At 43.6% G+C, this 21,052-nt stretch overlaps 1 protein-coding gene and 1 long non-coding RNA gene across 3 annotated transcripts in view; one reads left to right on the forward strand and one right to left on the reverse strand.

Moving 5' to 3' along the window:
* The window catches only part of LOC119905269 (nuclear receptor coactivator 3-like), a 65,784-nt gene extending 49,260 nt beyond the window's left edge, over nt 1-16,524 (reverse strand). Inside the window, exon 1 of one of the 2 annotated variants that reach the window (XM_038722123.1) lies at nt 16,377-16,524. The gene's annotated coding sequence lies outside the window, so the exon portion shown is untranslated. The remainder of the gene's footprint in view (nt 1-16,376) is intronic. The other variant, XM_038722121.1, reaches the window with a different exon arrangement.
* Nucleotides 16,525-16,680: 156 nt separating this feature from the next.
* On the forward strand, nt 16,681-20,735 carry LOC119905296. The gene is made up of 2 exons (XR_005444804.1): nt 16,681-17,963; nt 18,054-20,735. It is a non-coding gene; the product is annotated as an uncharacterized LOC119905296 (long non-coding RNA).
* Nucleotides 20,736-21,052: the final 317 nt, after the last annotated feature.

The following is a 21,052-nucleotide window of genomic DNA, read 5'->3' on the forward strand; positions in this document are numbered from 1 at the left end:
GGGCAGCCAAGGCCTACAGGAGATGATATTTCATCCTGGGCATCTTGTCTAACTGATACAAACTGAGACACAGGAGGAACATTCACGTATGCACAGCAAGAAACAGAGAGGAGGACCTTAACACAAGTGAAGCATTCCTTTTGGGCAAAGTCACCTAAAAATACACAAACAACAGCTATAAAAAGCCCCCAAGAAGAATCGGAATCTTTGTCTCACATTGCATCAAATCAATATTTAAATTCTGGCCCCTTTCTCTCTATAAGACAGCATGCAGACGTCACTGCCAGTTTACTACGACTCGGATCTCACAGGACTAACAGATTCATTATGCGGGAGGGAAGCAGTAGAAGAAAATGAGAGAGGAAAAGTGGATTCAACCAAAGACACTCCCTCCCCTCAGCCTGAGCTGAGGCCGATGTACAGAGGGCTTCCTTTGCTCTTCCCAGCCTGGCAGAAACAGATGGGTGAAGGCAGTAACTCTGCTTGGTCCCCATCCACAACAGAATGTGAAATTCAGCAGTTTGACTAAAGCCTGAGCTTGCGTGCTCACTGCCTGTCCTGTGCACGCTTTCAGAATCTCCTGAGTCATATGTTTCACTGAGCAATCTAAACGTCTCTTACATAGCACTTTCATGGGGTTAAAGGCATTGATATGACCTTCTGAGCCATAATGGGATCAATCAATTAAGGGTTGTGGGGGTTACACTTTGGTAACTACAGTGATACCAAACAAATTAGTGATGAACATTGCCAAGACCATTTTTATTATATATATATACATACACACACATACATATATAAATAAATTATTATTATTATTATTATTATTATGTCCATAGACTAAGCAGGAGCAGACGAACTTCCACTACCATGGTGACCTTACCAGTCAGAGACTAGACTAGAGAATGAATAACTTCCACGTTCACACAGACTACCTTCGTCTGTCGGAGGGGCAACTGCCGACCGTTATTGACACAAACATTTCTGCTTCCACTGTCAGTTTAAATGTGTTCAATTCCACTCTACCACCACAATAATGGTGGCGGCGCCTGATGCAACACAAAAATTAGTCGCCTGATTCGTCTAGAGACCTTCTTCTGCCTATAATATGCTCCCCATCGACATCAGACGGATCTTTCTGATTTATCTATCATAGATGTTGTTGCTGTTTTTGGTCCTTTTTTATTGTTTTTATGTTATTTTTGTTAACAGTCTATTGTTTACCTTCATATATGTTATTCTATTCTTATTTTCTGATCTTTACATTTGCATCATTGCCTTTACTTGTTTAATTGATACCACGTGTCTTTAAATTGTTTTTCTTTTTGTGTGGACAACGGGAAAACTAGCGACCATTTTATGGAAGCTAATGGGGGTATTAATAAAGAAAAAAACAGTGACTAATGCTGTTAGTGCTTATCCAAGGTGCTATTATGTACAGTATGTTGCAATTGAGCCTGACAGGAGGTGCGGATAAACAGGCCTCTGTGACTTCACAGCACCAACAGTGTGACCTCGGAGGGGAGGCAGAGGGGCAGCCAATCAGACGCTTGGCCGGCCCGCCGCTCCACACCAAGGTGACGAGGTGGGGGTAGCAGACCTTGGAGTGCTCTCCCACTATCCTGAGATGAGTGATGCTGCTGCTGGTGACACTGGAGAGAGGTGCTGGTGGTTGGAGATCGCAGTGTGTGCATACTTGTGTGCATGTGTGTGGTGGGGGTAGAGTGAAATAGGAGGTGTGGTGGCTGAGGGGAAGGCAGGACAGGAGTGAATTAAACTGAGGAGGTAGTCACGTAACAGCCGGGTTCAGGCAGAGTTGAGGCCACTTGCTTGCTGTGTTGCAGCTGGTAACATTTACCTCAACTCCTACCTCATAAATGTGTGTGTGTGTGTGTGTGTGTGTATGCGCACGCACGCACGCACGCACATGGGCACGTAAAGTAGCTCTAAAACACATAAACTAGGTCTGGATTTTTACAATGGAAAAAAAGTAAAATAACAGAACTTCCCTTCTTAGACACACACGCCCCTCTGAGGACCCCTTTAATAAGCATCTATTACCTTACAGCTAGAAGAAACGTGGAATTAACCTAAATCCAGCTCTCCTCTGCGCGGAGCTCACAAAAAGTTGACAGACTGTATCTCTTTTAGACAACCATACACACATGCCTGCCCTAAACCATCACGTCACTGACCACAAAAGGCGACACGATTCGTCACTGCTCTCCCAGTGAATGGTGACTCTGTTGGTTTATGAAAATCCTGCTGAACTCTGTGTGCATCTTCCAGAGCAAAAAGAGAAAACAACAGAAGCAGGAGAAGAAAACCACCTTCCATATTAGGCACTAGGACATGTTGCCTTACACGATTTAGTGGCATGTTGAAGAATAAAAAGGCAAGTGCTTATCTGAAGCCTTTGCTGACAGCAGTTTTCTGCTATCTCACCTTCATGTGTTTGCAGAGCAGCATGTGAGTGAGGTTTCTTAGGGCCACGACACTGCGTACTGTAAAAATGGTCACAACTATGACAAAATTGGGTCAAATCTTTGGTTGTCAACCCAAAACAGTGGCCTTAAATCACACTGAGAGACACCGGTGGCTGATTGAGAGCTTTGGCGAACATAAATGTATCAAAATTCTCACATCACTGCTGCTACGGCACCTGCATACAAACCAATCAGAATTTGGCATGAAATTTGTCGGAAATTTCTGGCCGAGCGGACATTCTGACCACCATTTTTAAGAAAAACAAACGCAACAAAAAACACAGCACCAGGCCAAGCTCTTTAAATTGCAAGTTGTTTTGTGATAGTGATAATTATGACATTTGTGTTCTCTATACTGTAGCCTGTTCTGATATTAGCTGATCAATATAAAACTTTGAACTAATTTCAACTCGATGCAGATCATATTGGGAATAACTCCTATGATGTGATTGTGATTATCAAGCCAACTTCAGCATAGTGTTGGACTGCCTTTATTCTTCTGCTGGTGATGGTGTGCTTTTCGTCACAAGCACACCCCTGCCTAAAAATGACTGACTGAGTCATTTGACTCTACTTTCATGAACAGCAAAGTGAACATACAATGCGATCGACAAGCACTGCCACTTCAGCTGAATTGGATCCCAACTTGTCCTGTCTCATGGTCAAGATGTTGTTGTGTGATGAACAACCTCTGCTCTTTGTTTCTTTTGGTTAATGTCATCAGCCCGACAGTTACACTTTCAGTCCTGGTGTACGTGCGTCACCAAAGCCCAATATTGTTAATATTGTGATAAGACAAATATTTATCACATTACGATTTATATTGCTATTACAACAAATACAGCAAACCCCTACTAATGACATGCCACTACTAGCATATTCTTAGTCTGTCGGTCCACCACTTTGGCTGTAATATTTCAACAACCACTGGATGGATTGCCATGAAGTTCATGGTCCCCAGAGGATGAACCCTACTAATTTTAGCGATCCCCTGACTTTTTTTGACCGATTTGCCAGTCACCCAGCTTGCCGACTCTCAGGCTGTGATTAGAGGGAAATAAGCAATCGATCGGCAGTCGCCAGTCGTTAGGTGTGAAATAATCAACGATTATGACTCGACCTCCACATCCAGCAGTCAGCTGGCAGAGCAGGCAGCTACTTGTTCACTGCAACTCGGAAATTCCGACTTCCCATGTCAACTGGAACGCACCATAACTCACCTCCAGCTCTCTCTGTAGCTCAGACAATCCCTGCTACCCATATTCTTTGTCTTTATAATTGTTATCTTACAGCTGTTTTGTGTGTACTGCTAGAAAGCTGAGGCGTATTCACATTTCATCCAATCATGTGGTTCCACTGACATAAGGGTCTACCATGCATGCGTAGTAGTATAACCAGTGGGGAAAAACACTTTTTAACCTTTAAAGCTTTATTTTGGGAAAAGTCAGACTTTTTCAGTGATTTTTATCAGCTGCTGATTATATAAATGCATGTTTTATGTCCCAGTGACCAGTGACCAGTGAAAGTGCAGTTATGGCGCTCTCCCCATTAATTCAGATAGGGGCTAGGGCTGCAACAATTAGTTGATGTAATTGACGACGTCGATTATAAAAATTTGTTAACGTGAAATTTCAATGTCGACGCGTCGTTACAGAGATGCCGTTTAAGGGAGAAATGGCAATCTTCTTATTAAGAACATTTCTGGTTTCTGGCCCTCTGGTCCCAGTAAAGGACTTTGGCATAGGTCTTAGCCTTGTTTCCTCCGTAGTGCTACAATTCACTAAGTAGGTATGCATTGCTCGATGACATACCTCACAACTGATGTTTTCTGACATAGACTGCGACCCAAAATTTTATTAGACCCACTTTGGCAGTGTGACATGCAATGAACCTGCACGATTCCTGCTCTCACACAGCATAGTGGGGCCTTTAACGTACAATGTGGGCTGTACTGTACTGAGTCCAGCAAACATGCAGCAAAGCCCCCGAGGGATGCTGCAGCCCTCTGAGGAGAGGAGAGGAGGAGAGGAGAGGAGAGGAGGTGGAAGAAGCCCCAGGAAGCCTCACAGCAATGCACCATTAGAGAAAGGAAAACACAAAGCCAAGCTCTGCTGCTCGCTTCTTCTCCAGCCACTGTATCCCTAATCCCACTCCCACTGACCAGTTAAATATTTTATCAGCCGGCAAAAGAACCTACAAGCCCCAAGGCCAAAGGTTGTTTTTTGTTTGTTTCTTTATTGAAGAAAGTAAATGTGTGTGTGTCTGTCTCTCTCTATGTGTATTGGGGGTGGGGGTGGAGCGGGTTAGTTTGTTCACAGATCACAACGACACTGAAGTGCTTTTGATTGGTCACTTTGAAGTAGTTTTTCTGTTTCTCTCTCCCTCTCCCTCTCCCTCTCCGTGTGCATCCTATGTGCAGCGCGCTCAGTTCAGAACTGGATGAACGACCTTGAGCAGGCGCACAGGGCTGTGTTGCCATGGCAACGAAGCCTCGCGCAACCAGTAACAGCTGGATGCAACAGCACTCCCTGAATTTTAGCGGGAGTCGCCACGTTAATAAAACGACTCTCCACGTCTCCTCCTCCCCCTCTCCTCTCCTCCTGCCCCCCCCATCTCACACATATTTACTCACACACGGATCTGAACTAACACAAAAGAAAGCCATGGTCGTACAAAGAAAATATATTGGATATTAACACATGAACTTATTTAATCCTGAGAATCAGCTAATTGTGTTCTGCGAAAAAGTAAGAAGTAGACAAAGACTGAGGTGAACAAGACAGGAGGAGGCGAAAAAGACGGATATAAAGAGTGAAGCGGATGTAACAAAACAAAACACAGAGATGGGCACTTGACATTCCTCTCACAGAAGAAATAGCTCTCAGAAAAATAAAGCAGCAGAGGACATGAGCAGCGCTGAGGCATTATGGTGAAAGAAAGGAAACAGAAACTGAGGATATGGTCGATTGTTGTTCTGACATGAGCATCAGCTTTCTCAGCTCTGTTTCTCATCAGTTCATCCCATTATCACAGACAAATGTGTAAACTACTTTTCAGCTCCTTAACTTTACCAAAAACATTTAGCCCAAAATATATTTTTCTACTGAAATGATAAAACGAGTGGATTTCCTGACATGTCAAATAGCAAAAATGACTAACACAACACTTGGATCAATTTCAGAGCATGTCAAGGACATGACCTGTGTTTGCCGTCAGTCTGAATGGTTCAACACGTGTTCAGTGACCCAGTTTTATGACTCGCTCCAGATCAGCGTTTAACACAGGCCTGACTAGAGCAGGATAACGTAAGCATTAATGTTTAATGTGAGATTTACCTCAATAATAAAAACATTTCAAAATGTTTTAAGACTTATTTTTGATCATCAATTAATCTGTCCCTCAATTTTATATTTTGATTCATTGTTTTTGTCTATAAACTAAAATTGTGAAAAAAGACCATCATCAGTCAAGGATGATATCTTGAAATGGCTTGTTTTGACCAAGTAACAGTTCAAAACCCAAAGTTATTCAATTTACAATAATATAAAAAGACAAAAGCAGTAAAGACTAACATCTGAGAATCTGGAAACACAGAATGTTTGGAATTTTTTGGATACATTTCCGTAAACAATTAAATCGATTATAAAAATAGTTGATTGATTTGACATACATTTTGATTCTTAAACATGTTTACTTCTGACGTGTTTGTCTTGTGTTATTGAAGGGCTGTTTTCAGATTGATTTGTTAAAAGGTACAATGTGTAAGAACTGAGATTGCTCTCCATCTGTCAAATTTGTACTCCAAAAAATAAATAAATAAAAAAGGTGGCAACATATCACATATCAGTCATAACTGCTGCTAACTGCTTAGCTTTTACCTCACTTAGCTGCAGCTAACTTAGTGATCTTTTAGCTGACTGAAACTGGAATGGGTACCAGAACTGGAGCCAAGCAAGTGGGCAATGAAATGGGGCTCAGCAGCCTCCTAGTAAACTTAACACAGCCTCAGAGACCAACAGAGGCCAGGGAATCCAGTATTGAGGCGATTTACAGGGGCTCTAACCAGAACTCTGACTCCGGGAACGATGAAGACACGGCGGGTTCAGGCGGGCACAGGAGAGGAGCAAGAGGGAGCTCTGGCTTCAGAGAGGCAGTGATAGCATGTATAACCAGAATATTTTGACATCTAATTCTGTGAATTAAAGGTTTACTTCGACCAAACCAGAGTTGGTGATTGTTGGGACAGTGGAAAGGCTAATGCTTGATTTATACTTCTGCGTATGTTCTCAGTGTGTGTAAACTACGCATGTAGCCATGAATTTATACTCGTACATCGGTGTCTGTGTCATTCTGCAATTACACCGCCAAAACAGATAGTTGGCGGTAGCACTATAGCATCCACTGTGTTGGCTTTTGCTGGCCGAGCAACCTGTTTAGCCCTCCGCTAACTTGAATGGGGGTAAAATGATATACGTGTGGCTCTTGTAACGCTCAAATATACTGTATATATCCCCCGTGTTACAGCTGCAGATTTGGCTGCAAATAAAATTTACTTCAAAGCACGGAGTACTTCCTGTGAGCTTGGAGGAAATGTGAAGGCACCGAGCCGACCAATCACAGTTCTTGAGGTTCGCATCACAGCGACCTGCTGTTACATTTTTGGGGAGGTGTACCTCAGGCTACTGCATAGGGTACGAGGCTACGCCGTAGATTTGACCCAGAAGTCTTGGGCTTAGAGCAAATGCGATGCTAAAAGCCGACCAATCACAGTTCTTGCGATTGAATTCAGAAGGTGTGCGTTTATATTTTTGTGTGTGATCGGAAAATAACTGTAAGAATATTTCCTTTCTTCACATTTTGTGAGTTTATTTAGTTAATTTATTAGACAAAAAAAGCTAAGAGAGCTTGTGTAGTGTAGCAAACTCGCAGATCACACACATTTCCTAGCTAAAACTATGGGGTGAGGCCAGAGCTCTACTGTCAGACTATTGCCTCTAGAGGTTGTGTTATTAGAGACAGGACTACATACCATACATAGACGTCTTTGACATAACATCAGAACTGTTACTTTTTGTTACATTCTGTTAATGAATTCAGTTAATTTGTTGTTGTATTTAAAATACAAATTCTTGTTTTAAAAATTTAAATTTAAAATTTAAATTTAAAATTCTGGCCATATGTTACCCATTTAAACTGCTTACTACTTGTGCTGTCTGTCGTCACTTCCTAGACATTTTTGAAAAATATAATATGAACAAATTCAGGTCTGTAAGAGATTCATACTGTTGGTAATTTAATAAATTTGGTTTATTGTCCAGCTTTAGGTTTGAAACTGCTTGGCTTTTGGTACACAAAAGTGGACACAGGCTTCTTTAATAACTTTACGGTCACTAAGGACTGCGCTCTGATGGCCTAGATTTCCCAAACCTCCTTTGTCCTGTGTGTTTTAGATGTCTCCCTGCTGCAACAAAGCTAATTTAAATGATCATTTGCTTCAGGTGTTCATAACGAGTTGATCATTTAAATAAGCTGTGTTGGAGCAGGACAAGGGGTACCCCAGGAGAGGTTTGGGAAAGGAGCAAATTCAAACCTTTTATACAGTAAATTCCACAGTTATAAATCTTTTACATTTAAATTGTTCTTTTTACACTCATTTACACTCTCAAATGTAAACAAGGAACCACTTTGAGTGAACTGAAACTTGAATCAGGCTCTGCTATAAATCTGAAGCATAGTGGTGAAGTATAGAACTACACTCGATGAACAATGACACTGTGACATACAGTATGGTATAAATCAGGGGTGGGCAAACTACGGCCCGCGGGCCACATCCGGACCGTTGGTCTTCTTAATCCAGCCCGCTGAAGATTGGTACAGAATTGCCCAAATCAAATTATCTCATAAATATGACTGCATTCATTTGACCTTGTCCTGTAATGCCTGGCGTTCCACCAGGTGGCGCATTAGTCACAGTGATAGACTTGAGTTTGCGGACCCGGGCTACTCTCTGTTATTACTCTGCTACTGCAATGAACTCATCTGCAACAATGAGTGGGCCAAAGAAGAGAAAAGTCAACAGTGAGTGACCGGTGTTTAATAAGTAATGGACAACTAAATACTTTTTTACTGAAGTCCGGTCAACGGCTGTATGTCTTATTTGCCAAGAAACCGTTGCGGTTTTAAAGGAATACAACATCAGCCATCACTTTTCCACCAAGCATGCTAATTACGCTAACAACCAGTCAACGCAAGAAAGGACGGCTACCGCTCCGAGGTTGGCAGCTAGATTGCAGGCTCAGCAAAACGCCTTTATCCGACAAACTGCCATCCAAGATTTAAGCACGAAGGCAAGTTAATTGCTGGCATTCAAACTAGCAAAGACCAGCAAGCCTTTCTCCAAAGGAGAGTTTCTCAAAGAGTGCATGGTGGAGACAGCAGGTATCTTGTGTCCTGAGAGCAAGAACAAAAATTAGCTTATCACGCAGGACAGTGACTCGCGGTGTTGAGCTAAACCCTGAGCAGGAGGTAATTTTCTTACACTGCATAATCCACCAAGAAGCACTGTGTAAATCCGTATTGCAGCTTGACCACGTACTGAAGCCCGTTGTAAAAGTCGTTAACTTTATTCGAGCGAGGGGACTTCAGCATAGTCAGTTTATTAAGTTTCTGACACTGACGCTGATCACCAGGACTTGCTTTCCCACTCCAGTGTCTGCTGGTTAAGTTTGGGGAAAGTATGTCAACGAGTGTGGGAGCTCAAACAAGAGATTATCTCATTTTTGGAGCTACTTGAGAAAGCTGACGATATTCCTGAGCTGAGTGACATAGATTGGCTTTGTGATTTAGCTTTTGTCTGTGGCCACCCCTGGTATAAATGGTCAAATGAGAGTTTAATGTGCATTTCTTTTCATGCATCATACATGTGGTTTTGTGTGTGACAGAATATCAGTAACATTACTTTCACGTGTGGTCTTTCTTTTGAGAACTACTAACACTGCTCAAGGAAATCCAAACTAGCTTCAATTTAACAAAAATTACGTCTAATTTAATTTTTAGTGACATTCCCTCATGAAATGTTTCACGTCATATTTCTGCCGATTTCTTTGAATTGCATAAACCAATAAAAATGAGAATCGGTGCAGAGGCGGCTTATTTACGCTTTTGGTTATGTTCTCTCTCTAATTGTTTGGCTAGCCACGAGCCATGAGTGTCATCTCTCTGCAAATGCATCAGTGACAGATGAGAAATTAGTCAAGCCCCCTACGATTTTTAAAATGTTACTTCCTTTTGTAATCATCCTTTAGGCCTTTCTTTTCCTTTCACACATAAATTAAGACTTAAGAGTTGATTTTGGGTATTTTTTGTTTCACAGTGGATTATGTTATTAGAATATGAAAAAAACCAAAAACAAAATACATGTTTTTATCCAGATACATGCACATATGCCATTTAAAAAGAAAATTTAAGCTACTCTAATCAATATTTTTATTATAACAATGGGTCAAATGACTATATGAAAGGGGTCACTTGTGGTGACATGCCCACCGTTTAGGTATCGTTTCGATTTTACCACCCACAACTTTACTGTTTTGACTGACTTTCAACCCTCTCATCAGCGTCTTTTCCAGCCACAGCAGGCAGCTGATGTTCTGACTTCATGCTACCTACAGAACAGAGCTAAAACATTCATCCAGTGACCATTAACAAAACTAAAACTAAATGCTAAGTTGCTGTGTTGATGTATTTAAAAATAGGCAACTGTTTGCCACATAACATGTCACCGTCATGGCCAAATAAAATCAGCATAGGAAAAATATCTTTTCACCTCAGCTGATGTTATTTTCAGTGAATCCTCTGCATTGTTTCACTTGCATGTCAAAGCATCTTTTTGGAAATATCTGATCTGTGATATTGCAGGTGGTGCTGACTCTTGAGAAATAATGTATGGCACCAACATTTCTTCCTGTATCGTCATGACTAATGAAAGCACGTCAGCTTCCGGCATAACCACAAGAGCACTGACTCCAACACACAGCATTATCATATCACTCACACATTACTGACACTACTGACAGTAAGATCAGTGGTACATTTAAAAGGAATAAACAAAGGATGATACATTTGTGTTATTAGAAGTACAAATCTTTTATTTTATTTTGATTTTTTTTCCAGTTTTTCTGAGTGTAAAATACTTATGAGTGTACATAGGGGAAGGAGAGGGAGGCAGATAGACGGGGAAGCTCTCTATAACAAAAAAATCAACAAGTAATTAAGATCGTCTTTAACACTTAAGGATCAATGTGCAAGTATCTCTATGTCCAATAAATAAAACTCAAAGCTTTTAAACACTTTGTGAAGGACATTCATTAATAGTTAAATGTGGCCTTGAATGAAGCCAAGATGTTTTTTGTTTTTTTAAAACGGGATGTGGGTAGTATTTCTGGTTTCAAACAGTTAGATGTACAATAAAATAGAGCTCATTTGAGTGTCAAAGCTAAAGCCAACTCATAAATCCCCTGTCTATCACCAATTCAATATCAGAAGCAGCAAAACATTACAGTCGGGAAGGCTGCCTATGTGGTTTCTGGCTTCAGAAGAGAGCCATAAATGTGGCACACATGCAAAACCCGAGAAGTGACACATTATAATCCTGTTTTTTGTGTTTCTTTGTTTCTCCTTTAAGCTTATAGAGGGCTGACATGGTGATCCAAATAGCGGTCTTATGCTGGTTTCACACGCAACGTGATGTGGGCGCTGACGGTGCGATCAAAGTCAATGCAAAGCAGAGGAGGGAAGTGATTTCCTGCTCGGCAGCACACTGGAGGCGATGCGAAGTGCGCGATCATGCAAAAAAGCATGCAACCCTCCATTGCGTGAGTTGAAATTTTTCAACTTGAGCGTAAAAGTCACGTGATGTTGTGTCACGATAGCCTATCAGCGTCCAGACAGTCCGGACATCACCAACAGTTTTTCAGAGTGTGGTGTGTAGAGGACAGGGAGCTGCTGAGCTACAGGAGCTCTGGAGGAGAGAGCCGTTGGCAGCGCGGGAGCTTTGGACAAAAAAACCCCACCCACAGTCTGACTGGATTCTGCTCTGATAACGGAGTAGTTTACCGGCGGGTGGAGCTCAGAGTTAACTGCTTTTATTAAATTTACTTTTTATTTGTATTTTTTAGTGATTTAAACATTGATTTATCTTCACTTGCGCTTCACAGGAGCGAGCTGGCATGTTTCTGGCCCCACTGTTATTGTAGCTGCCAGAGCTCTGTGGGACAACAAAAAAATATTTGTCTATTACTGGATTCCAGTTATCATTGTCCTTTACACTGAAATCAGTTAGCATAGCATAGCTCTGATCGACTCGCACTCCTTTCGGAAAACAAGCATTTTAAAAGTTGTAAGCTTGTAATCTGGCTGACAGACCTAACAAAGCATTAATTAACAAATCAGCATCATAACGTAGTTATATTGGCATCGGCTTGATCCGTTTATTCCAAAATGTTTTTGTTTTTTTTCATACAGCTGTAATATTGGTGTGTTGTTTTTATTCGCATTGTCACGTTGTGTGCAAACACTCGTGCAAGTATTCCAGCGGTGAAACTCACGAGATGAAATCGATGCAAATTTAAAAATCGCGTTGTGTGTGAAACCAGCATTATAGAGGTAGGAGAAAATGATCCTTAATGCTTCTTTGGTATTGGCCGAAATGTGTCTGTGGAACTATCAAAAATGTGGTACCAAAAGTTGGTCTCGACCGTTCAGTAAACCCCTTCCTTGAACAGTGATTGTCCAGTCATACCTCAGAAAACATAAATAAGGCTTTCAAGCATTGGATTTCTCCACAATGCCGAAACACTGTACATAGAGAGCAAAAGAGTAAGGAATGGATCAAACAGTGTTTAACGTAAGCCAATTTAATGACCAAGAGTTACTTCCAAGGACAAGGAACACATCTTTAACTAACTACACTGGTTTGTAATGTTGCAGGTTATGTCAGAAAAATCCCCGTTCAACTGGCACAGCCACTGTGTGGAAGCTGGTCCCTAATGTTATCAGAGCTAACGTTAGCAGCTTTGTCCTGCTCTTTATTGGATTTGGAGAAGTTTACAACCCAGCACACCCAGCCAGCATTACCTGAGTTGTTGTTACATTTGCCAACCACATCGAATAATCCTCATCCTAGAAGCATTTTGTCTTGTAAGCCAAATGTTCGGCCACCAAAATTAATCGGGCGAAAATAGCAAAAAAATACACATTCGGTGTTCGGCCCAATATGTCTAAAGATCGAATAAATTTTACTGAACAATTACGTTGACATGTCGGCAGTGTGGAAGCATTTTAAAGTGTCTGAGAAATCTCCATTTGCAGACACTGTTCTGCTGGATTGTCTCCTAGCACATCCACACCATCTGTTGCTGACTTTATAGAAAAGGCAACAAATGGTCTGACCCGCTTTGAGTGTTTCTGTTACTTGGGTTTGTGTGAAGTCGATTAAGCTAACCACACCTAAATTTGGAGTGCATACGTATTCACGCCTTTATGGCAAATCCACAGAAAAGGACCGGTGTGAGCTGACAGGCAGGTTAGCGACTTTATCCTGTCATTTTCTCTCTTTACAAAGACAAGTGCTGCAGTATAAAGATAGAAGAAGAGATGCTGTGAAGTCTTCATGATACGCGATACGAGAACCACATACAACATTATTTATCAAATTGGGTCGGACTTGATGAATAGCACAAGGATACACATGACAACATCCGGTTTTCAAAATAATGTGTCTATACAGGATGGAAATAAGATTAATTAGATTATATTCACAGAAAGCATAACACATATTACATGTGTCCATTAAAAGTAAATGGACACATGTAATTTACTATACCGGACTTTACCCCTTGGGCCTTGGACCCACCCACCATGTTCTCTCCACATGGGAAACAATGAGTAAAGAGCACATTTTGACTATTTAATTTATGCAATGGTAAAAAAAATGAAAAAATAAATGGAAAAAATGTGAATGTACTTGTTTGGTGTTTGGCAATTTTTTCATTATATTCAGTTTTGGCTTTGGCCAAGAATTTTCATTTCGGTGCATCCCTAGTCAAATATATAGTCTACTGTAAAATACAAAAAGTATGTAAGCTAAGCAGAACAAAATAAAAGTCTGAGCTTACTTTTCCCCTCGCCATACTTTTTAGACAAACTAGAAAATCATGTTTCTATTCCTACAAGTGAGGTATTGGAAAAAAATATTGTTTAGCTATAGGTATCGAAACCCATATACGATATTGACAAAGTATTAAAAGATATCCTGCCCTTGTCTACCGCTGGACTGGAGATGCCAGAGTAACAGGACAAGAAGACAAAAAATGAGTGACCAAAAAAAAAAAAAAAAAAAAGACCCTTCCTCCACAGAGCAAAATCAATGAGAGCTGGTGAAGATTAATTCCTGTTTAACACGTCCTGACACATGGAAGAGGGGCCCCCAACAACAACAGGACAACAGTTCAGCTCACTACACTACACTGCAGTTGGGGGAGGCAGGGGACAGCGAGAGACATACCACAGGGAGAAGAGAGAGCACAGCAAAGAATGTTGTCCGTCAGAAACCTTCCTGACTCCACAAACCGAGCACAGTCAAGAAGTGCAGAAATGTCACAAACAAAAGACCAGGAAAAACCCAAAACCCAAAACACACATAAAGCCAGACAGAATACCAGCAAGAGGGCCCACCTGAGCCCATCCCCTTACGATACTACCCCCATCCTCCACACAGAGCTTCCCATACTCCTGGGTTGGCGTGAGAGGTCGTGCCTCCCTCCAGCTCATCCTCGTGAGCCCTGCCCCCAGCTCCTGACCCAGTCAACAGCAACCCCTGCTAACCTCTGTCCCCATTTTCCCCCCATTCAGCAAACATCATGCATCACTGTCCTCGTCCACGTATTCATCTGCTCATGGGTGCCTATGAGTCCGAGCAGCTTGCTCGCACCCCACCCAGTGCATTTGATTTCCTTGTAAGCAGGTTGCAGGCGTGTGTGTGTCTGCACGTGTCTCCACAGAGTTGACTGTAAATCTGTCAAGAGAGGGTTGCCATGGAACGAGACAAGGGCTTCTTGTTGCCACACCCCTCCACTTTGGACTTCAACCACAAGCTGAAACGATTAGTCAATTAAAGGACTATCAACTAAATTAAGTGTATCAACAGACAAGTAATCGCAAGCAATTTTGATTACCGATTCATCGTTTAATCCCTTAAAAAAGCAGTAGCATCTCGTTAAATCCTCTCTCAAGAGTTGATAAACGCAAACAGTGAGGCTAAATAAATAGGAATGCATACAAAACAGAACAGAATAATACACTTAATAGGCAAGAAAAAATACCTCATACTACACGTTCTTTACTCAGTAAATTCAGTTCAGTAACACTTACCATTTTGACTTTTTGAGTGTAAACCTTTCATAAGAAAAGTTCATGATTGTAATTCAATAAAATCTCAAACCATTCTCTGATTACTGCTTCTCCGGTATGAGCATTTTCAATATTTGGGTTCTGGACTGCTTGTCAGACAAAACAAGAAATTTGATGACTGACAGAATAATCTGCTATGAAAATAATCATTAGTTGCATAAGTCACACCTAAATTTAACATTACATTGGCCTTAGTGTAAATCACCTCAACCTGACATCCCTCACTTGTCTACACTGACACATAAACCATCTGCATATCTGATTTACCTCCATTCAACTACTGTTTACACACACACACACACACACAGTTTTTTTCCCAATGGTATTATAGTAGGGCTCTGGTGTCATGCTCAAGGACGTGGTGCTTTTCATGTAGGACACACATACACGCTGGCAGTTTCAGGGATCAAACCACGGACCTTCAGGGTTACAGGACAGTGTATGCACAGGGCCACGTTGCTGCCCCCTGCAGATGTACAGTGAGACACATAATTAAGAGTGAAGCAGATGACAGGAGGGGTTATAAAGGAGACTTTAGAGGGAAAACAGAAGCATAGCGACCATTCACTCTTTCCCCTCACACATTTATAGGCAATGCATGCCCTATTCAGTGCATTGACTACTACTATAGTATACGTCTCCAGTGTGCAAGTCAGTCACTTTTTTCTATATCGCTCAGTAATCGGGACCCAGAGCAAGCTGACAGGCTGGTTGACTGACTGACAGTCAGCATCGTCTGCCTCTTCCCGCATCGCATGTTTGTAGTAACGGAACCAGCAGAATACACCAGTAAAGCCTCGTTCTAACACGATGGATATGACACACAATTGTGTATGACTGCATGCACATAATCAACAAACATTTCGGTCCAAATTTCTCTCATGTTGCGACAGCGTCAGACTCAGCTGTTCAGTACAGTTTCTCGACCGAATGTCGCTGACAGTCCGAGGGAATTTACCTCATTATCACCCTGTTTCTGTGTGTTTAAGCATGAATACTCGAGTGTTAAAGTGTGTGTGCTCTCTCTGTCCCATCCAAAAACTTGACAATGTCTCTGTTGGAAACAATTCTGTGATGATCCACCAGCTTGTGCGTAAACTGGCCAGCTTGCGTGATCAAGTTAAGTTTACCAAATATACCAGGCATTCATTCATTCGTTTTGCAACACAGGCTGGCAGACGAATAAATGACACATCGCATGCACTTCATCACAGTCATTAGGTTTGTAAATCTTTGCTGTCATGTACTAAATGACCATGCACTGTGCCCTCCGCACCGTACCGATGCCAATATTGTGTGTGCACCACCGCTGGGGAACCCAAAGTCAGTAACGTTACATTTCCGTCCTCTGGCGAAATGCAAACCAAATGCAAAGTCGGGTTAAATTGTCTGAATGATGGCAAACGCGCAGCACGAGCTTACCTTATAGACGTATCTCTCTACCGGATCGATAATTTCTTCTTTACACCATTAACTCTCCGCCATCTTCGGCACTGTTTGTTTAAATGGGAAACACTCCTGAAGCCCAAGAAGCCAGTTCTGCAAGTTGAGGCGTCGCGGGGGCGTCTGGGTAAAGGAGTTTGTTCGAGCAGAGCGCCGAGCTTCCGGCTGCCTCGTCCAACCCGGATACGGACTACAGGCAGGCGCCACCACCAAATAGGGGTGGGGGTAGATGTGTGTGTGGGGGGGACTGTCTGTCTGGCAGCCTACAGACGGATGTCAGCGACGACTCCAGAGCGGATAGAGATGCCACGGTGTGTATTTTCAGTTAAACTCAGGACGCCATTGAAAGCAGTCACTTGTTTGTTTAATGGGCCCCTGAGGCTAAAAGAGCACTATTTCCAGACTTTATACCAAAAATAAATTTATTTGGCTAAAGGCAGATACACAGAAGTAGACAGCACTAAACTTCAGAGCAAATCAGGACATGGAGGTCTTGTCTGATAACCACGAATTGGCCCATTTGGATAAATAAAAGTCTCCTTTATGTGCCATTTTGCAAAAACATGCTTTTCTGTTTTGAGAGAACCATGATTGATTATGTACATGTGTACGGATCTAGTTGCAACTAATTTCCGTACAGTATCTATTAGCTGTGTCTTGAGTTGTGTAATCCATCACTGTGGACATCAAGTCTGCATTTATTTGTGACACATTATTGTCGGGAGATATCATAGTGCAGCGCTTTGACCGTACATTACCTTGCAAACATAATGTGTAATTTAATACAGACTCATGACTCGTTTTTGATTCATTTCTACTGGATCTCACACCGTACAGAATAGAATTGAAACAAAGAGCTGCCTAGAAAAACACATCTAAAACTGAATAGCATGCATTCAAATGTATAGCCTACATGATTTGTAGTTATGAACCTGAAGTAGCAAAAAAACAAAACACTGATATGGGCCTTTAAGTTGTAGGGGGGTTGGGGTGGTGAGCATCTTTAAGTGTCTTATTTATAGCCTAATAACTCTTTGTCTATTGCCCTATCTATTCCTTCTAATATTTCAAGATCTACAGCAGTGTTTCCCAAACCATGTAGCTTGTGACTGTTTAAAATTAGTTAGTTAAAGGTCCAGTGTGTAATATTTCTGATGCTCTGTTGACAGAAATGCAATATATATCCATAACTATGTTTTCAGTGGTGTATAAACCCCTTACAAAATGAACCATTATATTTTTATTACCTTAGAATGAGACATTTATATCTACATAACCGCGGGCACCCCCTGCTGTGGAGGTCTGTCACGAGGCCCCGGCTGTGAGCCTGTGATTGTTGTGGAAGTCTGTCTGGTGTGCGTGTGGTGAGCGTGTCGTTTGTTTGTCTCTGCTTGGCTCTTCTTCTCTCTCTCTCCAGTCTGGGAGCTGGGGGCGTGTCTGCTGCGGGCTCCGCACTCACCTGAGTCCCATCTGCAATTAGCACACCTGACCTGCACTCCTCAATCACCGCTGCTTAAAGGAGAGGCTCAGACATCCAGTCCCTGCCGGATTGTTTGATCTCCGCACGTATGTCATGTCAACCCCAGCCAACCTTTGACTAGCCTAGAACCTTTTGAATTGTTGCATCTGGTTAACCTTTGTTTCTCTCTCTCCCAGAAGACTCCCACTGCCTCAGCAACCACCTGCCTGTTGGCCTCGGTTCCGCCCACAGCCTGGACACTTCCCAGCTCACGGATTTCCCTACACCCCGGACCTGGAGAGAGCCCTAGCCCTGAGATCTCAGACTTCCCTTGCTGATTTTCTTTGAATAAACTGTCTAACTCAGATCCGTGTTTGGGTCTTCTCTGCCTGGCAGACCCAGCGGATCTCAGAAACCTTAGTCAGGCCATAACTCATCAGGAAGGAGTTCTCGGTCAACAAGCTAGAGCTTTAAGAGAGGTTACTGATGTTCTCTGCGGCCTCACCACCTCCGTCACCGCTCTCCAGCAACAGCTTCTTTCCCCTACTGCCGAAGCCTCCGCGAGCCCCGCATCTCTCCCTGCTGCAACCGCCACTCCCAACCAACCCGACCGGGAACCTTGGGTCCCCGCACCAGAAAGGTACGATGGGAATCTGGGTCAGTGACGTGCCTTTTTGCTTCAGTGTGATCTCGTTTTTCCTCGGCAGTCCAGGACCTACTCCACAGAAGCATCTAAGATCACCTACCTGATCGGGCTTCTCCGGGGCGAGTGGGCAACTGCTGCATGGGGGAGACGCTCGGCAATCAGACACTTATGTCACCTTCACGAACGAGATGCGGAAGGTTTTCGACCACCCAGTGAGAGGTAATCAGGCATCCCAGAGACTGCTACACCTGCGCCGGGGAGCCGCAGCGTGGCGGAATATGCTGTCGAATTCCGGACCCTGGCTATGGAAAGTGGCTGGAATGAGGCTTTAACTTCTGTTTTCGCCAATGGTCTGACAGAACAGTTAAAGGATGAACTTGTTTCCTATCCTGAGTTCTAATCTAGATGAGCTGATTTCCCTGTCTATTAGCATAGATAATCGCTGCTGGGAGCATAGGGGAGAGAGACGGCTAACTGAGACCACTAACAGCCCTCGATCCCGAGCCCCACACCACTCTAGGACAGTAAGCTCATTCTCACCACCTCAGCCAGTAACATCTGTCCGCCCATCACAGGGAAACGACCGCAGAGAACTCTCTCCGGAGATGGAGCCCATGCAACTGGGCCGTTCCCAGCTGAGCCCCGAAGAGCGCCAGCATCGTCGTAAAACCAACTGCTGCCTGTATTGCAGCCAGCCCGGACATCACCTGGCCACCTGCTCCAAGAGACCGTCAAATGGGTGGGCTCGCTAGAGCTAGGGCGCGCCCTAGCGAGCCGAACAACCGCTCCATCATCCCCTCGCCGACGCACTTACCTTCAGGACACCATCTCTCACGAAGGTCAGTCAAACGCTTTGCAAGCATTTGTTGATTCAGGAGCTGATAGCTTTCTGGACGGAACGGTCACCAAACACTCGGGCCTAACCACCATTCCCCTCCAAGAACCCCTGGTGGTTAATGCCCTAGATGGCAGACCTTTGGACGGGTAACCTCCAGAACCTCTCCTCTGCAGCTCCAGCTCTCCAGTAACCATCATGAGCAGATTAGCCTGTACATCATTGACTTCCCTCACACTCTGCTGATTCTTGGGTACCCCTGGTTAGTTAAACACAACCCCATTATTGATTGGTCCACTGCCAAGGTCACTAGCTGGAGTTCCACCTGCCACTCAGAGTGTCTTAGGTCAGCCTCACCGCAGCCAGTCCCTGCCCCTAGCCCCTCTGCCATTACTCCTGACTTGGCTCACATTCCTCCGGTTTACCACGATCTCAGAGATGTGTTCAGCAAACAAGCCCTGTCCTTGCCCCTCCACCGCCCCTTTGACTACCAGGAAACGGCTCCAGAGGTTCCTTGGGTTTGCTAACTTACCGAAGATTTATCCAGAACTATAGCCATGTGGCTGCGCCTCTAACCTCTCACTTCCTCCAGCAGACCTTTCTCCTGGACCCCAGAGGCCAGTGCCTTTGTGGAGCTCAAGTCCCGTTTCTCCTCAGCCCCCATCCTGGTCCAACCTGACCCATCTCGGCATCTGACGCCTCGGACGTTGGGTTGGGAGCGGTTCTCTCCCAGCATTCTGCTGAGGACGGCAAGCTCCACCCCTGTGCCTTCCTCTCCCGCCGCTTCTTCCCCTCGGAACACAACTACGATGTTGGTAATAGGGAGCTGCTGGCAGTGAAGTCAGCCCTGGAAGAGTGGCGCCACTGGCTGGAGGGGGGCCGAACATCCATTTGTCTGGACCGATCACAAGAACCTTGAGTACATCAGATCTGCCAGACAACTAAACTCTCGTCAGGACAGGTGGGCGCTGTTTTTTGGACGCTTTAACTTTTCTCTAACTTACAGACCCGGCTCCCGAAACACCAAACCGACACCCTTTCCAGAGCCTTTAAAGGGGAAGGACAGTGCGACTCCAGTCTTGGACACCATCTTGCCTGACTCGTGCATCACTGGAGCTGTCTCTTGGAGCATCGAAAGAGAGGCTCTCCGTGAAGACCCTGGCCCCAGTAAGGCTCCACCCGGCACCTTATTTGTTGCATCTGGTTAACCTTTGTTTCTCTCTCCCAGAAGACTCCCACCACCTCAGCAACCACCTGCCTGTTAGCCTCAGTTCCACCCACAGCCTGGACACTTCCCAGCTTATGGATTTCCCTACACCCCGGACCTGGAGAGAGCCCTAGCCCTGAGATCTCAGACTTCCCTTGCTGATTTTCTTTGAATAAACAGTCTAACTCAGATCCGCGTCTGGGTCTTCTCTGCCTGAAACCTGACAAGGTCACTGTATTTTGTTGTTTGTACCGTAGCTGTCAACGAACAAACAGCGCTACAGAGCGCGTTTCGTCATCACGGCATTATTCTGCTTGTATAATTCCGGTAGTGTAGACTCCCGTCACCACATTGAATACGTACGAAGAAGAGGGAATAATAGAATAGTAATATACAGTCTCCGAGTAGTCTTCTGGTTTATTAGAAGTAGAGAAATGACATTTGGACAAATGAAGGTGAACGTGTCATTTAGCAGGAGAGCCAACAGCCAGACAGAGCCAGGACAAAC

The sequence above is a fragment of the Micropterus salmoides genome, unplaced genomic scaffold, assembly GCF_014851395.1.
Source record: "Micropterus salmoides isolate LMB-PRFRI ecotype aquatic unplaced genomic scaffold, ASM1485139v1 Ms_hic_scaffold_16, whole genome shotgun sequence".
Classification (NCBI taxonomy): Eukaryota; Metazoa; Chordata; class Actinopteri; order Centrarchiformes; family Centrarchidae; genus Micropterus; species Micropterus salmoides.